The following is a 12,833-nucleotide window of genomic DNA, read 5'->3' as shown; positions in this document are numbered from 1 at the left end:
TTGAAAAAAAAATTAATTATTTAAGAGTGTCTTTGAACGGAAGCTTCAGAGTGCCTTCAAAGACACTATAGTCATTATTACAGTGCTGCTGGCATCTCTGCATTTGCATGAGATTACTCAAGCAGAACACACCCACTTGTATTTCCAGGGGGTTTCTGGCAAGAGTAAACTTCAGGTTGAATTCTGCAAGAAAACTATCAGCCTCTATGTCAAAGGTGGTTTTAGTTTTCAAACTATTTTTTTAAAAATACAAACAAACAATCCTTCCTGTCTTTTCCCCCAGACAAATCTTTGAAAAAGAAGGTCAATAACATTTAATTTAACACAAAAAGGTCCTTTCAACTCTTGGCTTCATTTCAGCAAAGATCTTGAACAGTGACTTTTCTACCAGTTTGTTTATCTTTTTGTCTCCTTTGAAATGCCAGCTACTGCTGTTAATCATGCTTTAATTTCCTTCTCATGCATGTCTTTGCCTTCTGTATCTCTAAAGGTATGTTTATTATTATCATTTTAGCAATGAAAGGCAAAAATGAGGAAAGTAGTTGCTTCTATGAGATTTATTTAGAGAAACTGGGGAATCCACTTATCAACATGTCCTTTTATGTAAAAATATCTTTACAGAGATAATAAAATAGTGAAATTATTCATGCAGACATGGCCTTACTTTCTGAATAGATAAGAAGTATGCAATGGAGTTTAAGCTTTAAGCTTTAACATAGGTAGTATGAAGAAGACGCACAGACAAAAGAAAGAAGAGCAGAGCCCATGACTACAATATACACGATGATCTTCCCTGCAGTCTGACAAATGCTTGCTGCTTAACAACAGTAATCTACTTGTCTTGAGATCAGCAGATGATTCCAATATGAAATCAAATGAGATGCATAGGGGGCATTTCCCATCATTGTACCTGTCATCATGTGAACACACAGCAGTGCAGAAGACATGCTCTGCCTCCTGCCAGAACACTCTTCACCATGTTCCTCTTCAGTAACTAGAAGGGACATTGAGCCAAAAGATCAGCTAAAGACCCAGTGTCCTTGTCTGGACTGCTTAACAGGGCAGAAAATGGTTCACAAAAACCTCTTAGCACCTGTACAACTCTTTGCAAATGCTTCTTAACCAATGACACTTAAGGAAAAAAAGTTAAGAGTAATCCTGAAGACTCATAAAACACACGGGAAAGGTGTCACAGCAGAAACACAAGCAACGGGGCTTTGAAGTATTAAGCTGCCTAACAACAGGAAGGGGAAAAAAGAAAAAATATATCCCCCAGTTTGCTTGATACTGCCAAGTGGTTCACTCTGCAAGCTAAGGTGAATTAAGAATTCAGTGTTTAAAATTTCACAGTTCTCTCTTTTTCTTTTTTCTGATACACTAATTTTTCTTCCATATCGCAGACTTACCAGGTGAAGGACATAAAATTCTTACCCCAGATTTAAAACTGAAACTGAAAATTAATCCTCATCCCATTAAGTAATACATAGCAAACCAAGCAGAAATAGAGAAAAAAAAAAGAAAAAGGAATCAAAAAGTGTAATTGTAGAACATGAAAATCTTCCTACAGGTGTCTAAGATAATTATATGCTAATCTATTTGAAAGTGAAAGACTCAACTGTATAGCTAAAGACACTCAATTTAATAGCCTCCTGATTTTTAAATATCACATACCAGACTTATGAACAGAATTTTCATTTTCTTCTTATAGAAATGCTTAATAATGTCCAGATTGTGGACCTAAAAATAATATGTTATGCAATGTTGCAGTTTGTCAACTGAATAGCTCTCATGAACAAGTTTGAGTCAAATTTATTAAAATAATTGTTATCCTATTTGCATTGTGTTAGAATTTAGAGAAAAACTCGAACACAAAACAAACCAACCAACCAACCAGTCAACACACCACAGCTGATTGCTGGCTACATTTAATTTAAATGTGAGTTAGTCTCACGTATTACTCAAATGTTTAAAGCAACATAAATGCTTAAACACGCAGGATGTCAGAAAGCCTTCTTTACTTCCCTCTCCTCATTAATTATCTGTTAAATTATCTGTGAAAAGAATTGGATTACAAAACCTCCAACTTTTCATTCAAAAAGATCGCTTTCACTCTGTCTGAAGCCATAGCATTTGGACCCTGGACATCAACTTGCTTGCCTCTTCTAAGATTCTATGTATTTGTAATTCTTGAGAAACAATCATGAGAATTAAAATCACATTGGATGAAAAAGGATAGAGGTGGACACTTTACTGGCTCAAATAAATGTTTCACTACAGCACATGAATAAAAACTGAAATCTGGGGGGAAAAACTACACAAACATGGGCACGCACACAGACACACACACTGCAAAATCTCAAATCGGAATCTGAGGAGACTACTGCTGAAAAAGCTATGCTTCCTACATACATGTATAACAGATAAGGACATATGTTTCTTTTCATCAAAGTCAAAGGAAAATATGTATGCCCCCCTTATAATTAGACAGCAGCAAATAAATACTAAATCATGATACAACTTCAAGATTTCTTATTGCCATTGAAATGGAGGAATCTCAATGAAAGTGCTTAACAAATATGAGGTAGGCTAGTGTTTTTGCCATTGTAACAAGAAATAAACCATAGCACAACTGATTGATCAGAGTTTAAGTACAGCAAAGAATCATAATTTCAAACGACTATAAATCTGCAATGCAATAAGAAATTAAATCTCATGCACACACATGAATACAATACATAAATTAAATTAAACAAGCAAGAGGAATTAGAAGTTCAATTCAAGTGCCTAATTAGAGGCACCTACTGGTATCTTAGGCACCCGAGTATGTTCAAGACATCCACACACAGCTGACATTAAAAAAAGTAATCTGGATGAAACTCACACCCTACTGCATGAGCAGCCAGATGCCCTACAGCATCCCAAGTGGTAATAAACACACACATTTCAGCAAGATAATCCAGCCCCAGCTACTAGCTCCCATCAGGAACACATGCTGAGAACACAGCAGGACTCAGGTGGCAGTGGCCTGTTCTAACAGGGGGAAGGAAAAACAAGACTTCTTAGCTCCTGCAATTTGCAGTAAATGTATAACTTCAGCTTCATTCTCTTCTGCCTTTCAAAATACTTTTCATCCCTCTAGCTCTTGTCCCTTGATATATATTTTATATGGACATTATCAGCACGATGTGCTGTCCATCCACTCACTACATTTCACTGGGAATGAGTGATATTCATTCCCTAGACACATATCATCTTCTAGTCATTTTTATAGCAACCCTTCTTCTATATAAAAAACACAGTCAACTCCACTGGTGCTGTTTGCAGTGTGTAAAAGCTAGTCACCATAAATACAAATAAAGTGACAAGAATGACAGAGGCGCTGGATTACTCAGTTTGTGATCTGGCACAAAAATATGCTGACGCATATTCAGAAAAACCTACAGGTCACTTGGCATCAGACCACAGCACATAACTGGAGTGTATGATCTGCTCAAATCACTGCAGAGTTAGAAGGGCAGATCTGCCTCGGTTGGGGGTACAGCAAGCATCAGTGCAGTATCTAAACCTCAGCTTTGTCAACCACTTACATGTGAAGACAGTATAGGATTATGACTTAATGAATGAATATGAAACTTGATTTTTTCAGAAGGTTATACACCTTCTGAATTTATTAAAATTCTTTTATTGTAATTCTAAAATAATATATAGTTTATCAAGGAGATGAGGTTAGTAGGCATGAAAGCTCATAGCTCACCTTAACCATTGGTTCTGAGTTCTTTGTTTGAATAACCCATCCCATCTTCACATCAAGGTTCTCAGATGAAATGTGTGATTTATCCTTCTGATAGGAGTCCAAACAAAATTTTAATTGTGTACATTTAATATATTCCAGTAAGTCAAAATCAGATCCTGGACACCTAAGCTCTGCAAGATTTTTATTTCGATGAGGGACAAAGAAATGGTTAAAGGGAATAATTTTAATTCAAGCAATAGGTTTCTTGTGTCTGTACCTGTGAGGCAGATTTCTGTCCATATGTAGAAAAGAACCATCTTCAGTATTTGATTTAGCCAAATTCAAACACTCTTAGTAATTTTTACCATGATTTTGGCCCAAGACAGAGAAAATCTCTTAGATTTTGTCACCATCAATATTGAATGAACACACTAATGACTATGATTTTGCTTTTCTATCACTCTTTCAGAATATTCCTTTAATCTCTTTAGGGTATGCAACTGTGTTAGAAGCCATACAAATTACTGAAATGCTCATTTGGGGTACAAGAGATAAGTATAATTATAAACCAGAACATAATTAGAGAAGGGGAAACTTTTGCTTTGGTTTTTGCAACTCAATCCGTGGCATTTAGTATAAAGTGTTGCAAACAAATCTATGCAATTATTGAAGTGGTGGGGGCAATCACCATTCCAGAGACTATTACATGTTTCTTCCACTTGTGGAGCTACAGTAAAAGTAATGACATTTACTTTTTCTCTCATTTCTGGATTTAAGTGTAACATGGGCCTTTGTGTGCTTATTCTCCCGCTATATCAACAGAACAGTGTTAAAGAGCACAGGATTTAGACACAGTAATGGCAAAACCAAAATAGAGGCAGATTTCCCATCGACAAGACTAACTTTGTCAAGTCCTGAATATCACATGGAGAACTCAGTCAGTGGTCCTCCAAGCTTCATGCCCACTTACTTCAACACCTGCAAAATTATGAACTCGCAGCTCCCTTCCCTCTCTCTCCAGCCTACAAAAGATGTGCCTGATCAGCTCACTGACCAGTTGTGTCAAGTCTGTGAGACTCAGGAGTATAACAAATGCTGCTGCACTGCATGAAAGCTGGGGGACAGATGTCTCTCAGTATGGCTTTGTGCTCTAAAGAGGTCCATCATCAAGCTGCTGCTCTACAGCACCTCTCCCCACAGGCAGTACATGTTCTTAGCTTGTTCGATTACAGAAGTGAACCAATTCTTGAAAAATCTGTATAGCTAAGAACAACAAACAGTGTGGCACATTCACCACGTTTCCAAATGGTATGTGGACTGTGACAGAGTTCAGGAAATACCACTGCCAAGATAAAACCCACATAACTATCCACAGAACTTGCAAGATCCTGCTGGTTTTGGTAAGCAGGAAAGAAGAAAAGAGTGGGAAACCTATGGCCTCTGAACAGCAAACTTAGAATGGAACAAGGAACATCCTCTCAACCCAAAGAATAACTCGAGATATTACTATCCACAGTTGATAAATTACAGCTGCATCTCAAAAAAAAAAAAAAATTAAGAAGGAATAATATGACAAAATTCTGAAACATAAAAATACAACAGTGTTCTAAAAAAGAGTCACTGAGGGAGAAATAGGCTACGCCACTGAATAAAGCATGGTGTATAATTCATTCCCCATTCTTTTTCTGTCCTTACCATTTCTTTCAGTGGGAGTCTGAGACTTTCCCCTTAAGATATCAGCAGTCAAACAAGGCAGACAAAACCAGTACAAGTAATGCAAAAGACTAGCAACTACACAACTGTCACTGGCACAGGTGTGAAATTGCAAAAATTAGTTTAAACCACCCAGAACCACTGAAGAATTAGAGCTGAAGGCTCCTAAATTAGGAAAACAATCAGAAAAAAAAAGGAAAGGAGAATTCAAAGATTTTTTTTTTTTAAATAAACCATCTTTTGTAGGCAGCTATCTTGCAATTTCTGGCAAAAGGTCAGCCTTGCAGTTCCCTCCCAATATCCTTCCATTCACACTTTCACTACTGTGAAAGCTAGTTTAAAAATGCGTGATGATGGTTACCCATGATGGCTAAGAGGAATAAAAACCAACAGTTTAACAGCTGACCTCAAAATCACTTACAGCAGTTTGGCAAGAGTGGGGATGAGGAAGGCAGGCAACAGAAATTACTTTTTGTACAATGCCTAAGTGTTACAGCACTAGTCCAGAAAATGAGACTCAGCCTTTCAACCTACCCTTAGAGCCTGAGCCTACTTCTCTAATATCCCATGAGATTTTGTATGCTATTATGCTATATACATATACAGACACATAAAGCATTTATATCCTTGTATATACATATATAAAGCATATAAACATTTTTATATATACATATAATGTGTGTGTATCTATAGAGACAGAATATTGTGTTTTAAAGGTAAAAGCTGCCTTTTAAAGAATAAAATTAATCTAAGCGCTAACTCGTGAATCCAAATCAACCTGGAGCCTATTGACTCGAGTGCTCATTAAAGGGATGCCGGTTCAAACCCCTTAGCAAAGAAGGCCTCCTGAGGAGATAAGGAACAGGAATGATCTATTCTTTGCTGTAGTATTCCCCCCATTCCTTCCAAATGAACTTACTTATGAAGAAAAATAAAATCTATATTTATCACCTTACAGAGACACCCACTTCAGTCATTGTCACAGGAGGAAATAACCACTTTCATGCATACTCAAACAAAATATCTAAGCCATGGCTAAATTTCAAGGCATGCAGTACTGATGTACCCAACCAGGCAGGCTGAACCTAAATGCAGTCTGGCCCATCAAAGCAAAGCAAATGCTGCTGCAGTTTTATGTCTTGTACCTTTCAACTGATCTATTCTCACAACCAGTACCATTTAAGTCCATCTTATTGTTACTTGGAATTTAAAGGAAGGTAAAGACTACATTAAAATAAACAGCAAGCACCAAATAATGGCTACTTCAAAATCATAAGCTAGTTAAAAAGAGCAAGCTGTTCGGTAAACCATTTTACGTGACTGATAAACCATAACTTCCAAAGATAAAGAAAAAATAATGACTATAATTGCTGAAAATTAAAATTACTGCTTCCAATTTAATTGAGTTATGATTTGCAAATCATTATATTTTTGATTAGCACTTAGAAAAATTCACTGAAATAATCCATTATTCATTTTAGTAGGGAGCAGGTCAGAGTCTATTCTGGAGCTGTAATTTTTGCAAATCTATTTTTTTTCCTGTTGTAATAGACTATTAATATAAGTACACTCCAAGATATATGAATATAGTCCAGGGTGATTACTTTACTAAGTCCAGAGAAACACACTGCCACTGTCTAATTCAAAGTGCTGTCAGTCTGTTTGCCCTTCTCTGATATGAGACATACTACCATGAATTCAAGTTATTGCTAATAGGCTTAAAAAGAAAGTTTAGTGCCCAAATAATAACTGCATAGAGTTATTCCCATAGAAGTATCACATATTTGCCCCCTGGGCATATATTACTAGGAGAATTCTTCAACTGCAGCTACAGAGGAAGCCAATTTCTCATTTTATATGCAAAAAAACATTTTACTTCTATAGGGAGGGGAACAAGCTTCTAAACAAATTCAAAAGGCTATTAGTTTACATTAATCCAGCAGACACATCTTAAGACTACCTTATATTCACATATGCACCTTATCCTGCTTTTTAATGCCACAGAATTTCACGAATAAACCATGCAAATATTCTTCTGATGTGGAGCTGTAAACAAATACTCCACCACCAATACAAAATAGCACATGCAAAAGTAAAGAGAAGTCTGTATTTCAATTCCAGAGCATGAGGGAACCCAACTTTGAAAGAGCAGGTAATACATATGACTTAATTCAAAACATTCTAAAACTGTACTTATTAAACATCAACTATGTGACAGCATCTCATTAGTTTAAAAATAGAAAAGCTATTGATTCATATAAACTGCCTGATATGCTTTCATAAGCATTCACACAGGCCCTTAACCATTACAAACAGAACTATCCAAACAGCCGTTGATATGGTACCCACACAATCCCGCTTGCTGGGCCAAAAGCTACGGCTAACAGAGACATAAGTTCTTAAAATGTGTATGACAAGACACAAATCAGGTGACAGTTACACTGTTATTAGCATATGAGCTACTATAACAAGGCAACGGTATTACACAAGGACTGTTTTCATCCATAGGAGCAATTACTAGCTCTGGAAAGAAAAGCTTACAGCATGTTCAAAAGGAAGTTAGCCTGTCACCAAGGTGGTATCCCTTCCTCTTGATACATTGCTGACAATGCATGACAGTTCACTGACCTGAGGGATGCAAATCAGGATATACAAAGTTGTTTTGAAATGAGATAGAATCATTAAGGTTGGAAAAGACCTCTAGGATCATCAAGACCAACCGTCAACCCAACTCTACCATGTCTCCTAAACCATGCCCTGAAGTGCAACATCTACATGTCTCTGAAATACCTCCAGGGGTGGCGATCTACCACCTCTCTGGGCAGCCTGTTCCAGTGCTTGACCACTCTTTCAGTAAAGACATTTTTCCTAGTATCCAATCTAAACCTCCCCTAATGCAGTTTGAGGCCATTTCCTCTTCTCCTATTGCTTGCTAATTGGGAGAAGAGACTGATACCCACCTCACTACAACCTCACAACCTCCTTTCAGGCAGTTGTAGAGAGCAATAAAGTCTTCCCTCAGCCTCCTCTTCTCCAGGCTAAACCACCTCATTTCCCTCAACCTCTCCTCATCAGGCCTGCTCTCCAGACACTTCACCAGCTTCGTTGCTCTTCTCTGGACACGATCCAGCACCTGCATGTCCTTTTCGTACTGAGGGGCCCAAAACTGAACACAATATTCAAGGTGCGGCCTCACCAGTGCCGAGTACAGGGGCACAATCACTTCCCTGCTCCTGCTGGCCACACTAGTCCTGATACAAGCCAGGATGCTGATGGCCTTCCTGGCCACCTGGGCACACTGCTGGCTCATGTTCAGGCAGCTGTTGACCAACACCCCCAGGTCCTTTTCCACCAGGCAGCTCTCCAGCCACTCTTCCCCAAGCCTGTACCGTTGCATGGGGTTGTTCCGCAGATGTTGCAAGGCACTTGGCTAAAACTACCACAGAAGGCAGCTGAAACCAGAAGGGTCACTATGTTATCAAAGTCAGCAGAAGAATAACCAAATATATATTTTTAACTAAGATATACTTTCTTCAGGAGAAGCTGTAAGAAATATAACCTTCCCTGAACAGACATCTGAGAGCTGTTGTGCTTAACCCACAACCTAAACAAGCAGCAATGGAAAACAGAACATTTGGGGGGGGGGGGGAGGGGGGGAAGAGAGTCAGAGAGCTTTATTCCTCCCTCAGAAAAAAAAACAAAAATCAAAATGAGACCAAAGAGAAAATTCTCTTCAGCACACCCAGTTCTCTTCTAATATCAACCTCCTTTTTCTCAGAAAGCTTTTGCTTGCCCAGGAGACTACATATATGTAAAGACTTAAGTGAGGTGCAAATTCAAGTTGTTTTCTTTTCAGTGTTGCATGTTTCTAAATCACTTTCTGTAATACTGTCAAAAAAGTCAGTTTCCTAAACAGTGGAAACATTTCAAAAGACAGAGTGACTTTAATAGAAAAGAAAAACATTATTTTTCCAGTGTGGCCTTGGATAATATTCTAAACTTAATTGCAGCAATGTGTCAAACATACTACCACAAAGGAAGTACTAAGAATTACAGATTAATAAAGCTGATCTCTTCCATCCACTCAAGAGTGCCTAAAATTTTTAAAGTAAATCCGCTGTTGTAGTAATTTCTCTGTGGTGGTAACACTAAGAGGAGAAAACCAAACATCATCAGTGTGCTTGATTTTCCAAAAGAGAGGATATTTCATCATGGGTGACCACCTACAGTCAAGAGAAAAATGTCAGAAATACTGCAAGAACTGATCATAATATCTCTTTAAGTTATGTATCAAGAACTCCTAATCCTAACTAGAACTTAAAATACAAAAAATAATCAGACCTTTGAGATCCTTGAGGCAAGTATGATCTAGCAAACTGAAAATTATGTTTTATGAGGTGTAATCACTGTTTGAAAACTGTAGACGAAACCTCAGAACCATAGTACAGATACTGATTTAAGGGACTTCCAACACCATGTGGCAAGTGTGGACTTCTACCCAGGCAAGCCACAGGTTTCTCTGAAGTTACATGACCACAGCCCTCTCCTCCCACCTGGGCTGAGGATCAGAGTAGAGAGCTACTCTCACAGATCACTGAAAAACCTCACATGGTGACAGCAAGAGTTGTTCTACCTCCAGACTCAGCAGTAAGCTGGAGGCAGGTCCTAACTGACTCCTAGGACAAACAGAGCCTGCAGCCTAGAGCAGGACCGCTCAAAGTTAGTGGACTACCACAACTGACGATACACGAGCTTTTTTTGTTTCCTAACATCATTGGTAGAAGCACAGAACTACTGGAAGACTGTAATTTGGTTTAGACTATAATCATCTTGCTTATAATTGGCATGGTTATACTTATAAACTTATACTTGGCCATACAAGCTTTTAACTAAGCCCTGTTGAACCCACTTAGAGATAGGTACCTAAATCATAGAATGGTTTAGGTTGGAAGGGACCTTCCAAGATCATCTAAGTCCAACCCCCCTGCCATAGACAGAGACACCTTTCACTAGGTCAGGTTGCCCAAAGCACCACCCAACCCCCAATGCTTTTCTGTTTCTGAGCTTAAGCACCATTTGCACTCCAGCACCTGAACAGCAGATGCTGTGCGCTGAGGACAGCTCGTATGGCAAAAGGGACTTTTCCTATTCCCAGGAAATGAAGGCAGTCTTGCTACTCAACTGCATTAGTACTAGATCTTTGTATTAATGTTCCCCAATAAACTTACACTTACAGAGTTCAGTATGCAGTAACAGTTGTTAACAGGATTCTTTTTATTTTCTTCATAAGCATTTACACACCAATTCTCAGTCCTGCTGCTGAAGAGCTGTATAGTTTTCCTCCCAGTACATATTTGCAATTTTGCTGAAAATCTTTGGCCTCTCTGCATAGAAGATGTAGTCTACCTAGTAATACTAGTATATAAAGTCACACTAAAAATAAAAAATATGTTAGCCTTTATTAACTAGAAAATCTTATCAGCATATTTTGAGCTAGGCTTCTGTTGTGAAAATTGTTGTATGAGGTTGTGTGAACTGCCCAGGTACTCTACCTCCCATCATACAAAGCCTCTCCTTAATATGGCAGATGCAAACCGATTAGGAAGCCTGAAAAAACCCCAACGCAAATACTAGGCATCAACTACAGTTCCTGTAAGGCATAGAGGAGACATTTAAAAAGTAAACATTTGGTGCATAGTACCTGTGAAAGTGTTTCAAACCACCTCAGTTCTAAATCAACCCAGGGACCTCCAACTGGAAAAAAAAGCATCAATCTCTTCACTGCACAAAAAAATAATAATTTTATTTTAGAAGAATTGCTATAGAGTACACTTGAAAATCTGGCACATATCAGGTAGCTAAAGGTGAATGTACTGGATCCAGTCCCACTTTCAAGTAAAATATTTTAGCTTTTAAAGCTTTTCTAAGAGTGGCATTCCATGGCAGAGAGGAGGTGACTAAGAACATATCCACCTCTTAAGTTCTGCACTTGGATCAAACTGACCTAGTATTATATGAACACATTATGACAGTTCTAAACTAGCGTAAGGTCTTCAAACATCAAAATCCACTTAACCTAAACTCTACTACCTCTTGTTTAATACAGGGGAAAAATAACTAAAGTACCAGGGAAGTTTTATAAAAAGACATAAAACTTACACACACTGGAAGAGTCCAGTGATTACAGAAAGGTTCAGAGAGAGAATCTCAGTAACACATCAGTGAACCCAATTCACATGAGGACTACAGGAGAAATAGAAAGTTGGAAGAAGACTCTCTGATGGTAGCTATTAAGGTTATATTTTCAGCTATCTCAAAGGGGAGAGGCTGAATCTTATTTTGCTAGAGTGGTTGTGGGCATAATGGAAATATTATATTATGACTCTGTTTTGAGTGCAATATCTTAGAGTTACAAGAAACACCGCTGCATATCCTACTAAATGAAATTAAAAAATATGTGTTCAGAGACTCAAAGAGTGCAAGAAACTTTAGTCTGTCATCTCATTCTTCCGTATGTTTTATGTGTTAAAAATAAAACAGATATTGTGAACCAAACAAGGAGTCATTCTACTGCCACTCAATCTTTCCTCCCTTTTACCTCAGTTCTGCAAGCTGAGGTCAAAGTTTACATCTTGAGACACAAGCATGTTCACTCTCCTGCTGGTGGAATTTAATAAGCCAGACACAGGAGTTACTTCACTGGGGTATGCTCTGTTCTACTGCAACAATACTTGCAAAGGACAGGCTGGCAAAGTATATGCTCAATAAGCAGATAAGAGGAGGGTTTCTACTTTATTTCCAAAAATTCCCAACTTCCTTCCCTCCAACCAAAAACTACAGAAGAAAAAAAAAATCCAGTAGCCGTTCTCTCACTACTCAGAATTAGGTATAAATCTACTGAAATCAGTTATGTCACAATGGTACATGCAAGAGACAATCAAACTCACAGTTTCTGAATATAAATACATTAGGTAAGGTATGCATTTCCAATTCCACAGTAACTAACCTGAAATTAGATTTACAACAAAAATTTCTTTGCTCCATAGCAACAATTTGCTATCGTCCTGCTCATAAATGGGAAAATTCTTTTTGAAGGTACATTGCAAGCTGCTTAACAGTTAGAAAGGGGTGAGAAGTTTAAGGGAATTAGGAAACTAATTAGTCTCTCTCATTAACACCTGACAAGGTGTGGCAAAAATAACAGCTAGAAACCATTAATATAAGCATCACTTATGTAACTATATATAGTAACTATGAAAACTATTATGAACAGCCGTATTCAGCAGTATCTGAGACACAAAATCTAAAATGATGTGGAAGTTACTAACACCTGAATAAGAAATAAATCTGAACAGTGCCATTTGTAACAGACACTGTTCAAAACACA

General features: G+C 37.9%; 1 protein-coding gene across 3 annotated transcripts in view; it reads right to left on the bottom strand.

The window, feature by feature from the left end:
* Positions 1-12,833, bottom strand: part of PUDP (pseudouridine 5'-phosphatase) — a 72,928-nt gene that overhangs the window by 45,905 nt on the left and 14,190 nt on the right. The window lies entirely within an intron of this gene.

Source organism: Phalacrocorax carbo, chromosome 1 (genome assembly GCF_963921805.1).
Source record: "Phalacrocorax carbo chromosome 1, bPhaCar2.1, whole genome shotgun sequence".
In the NCBI taxonomy this organism is placed as follows: domain Eukaryota; kingdom Metazoa; phylum Chordata; class Aves; order Suliformes; family Phalacrocoracidae; genus Phalacrocorax; species Phalacrocorax carbo.
This window is presented reverse-complemented; position numbering and strand designations above follow the sequence as displayed.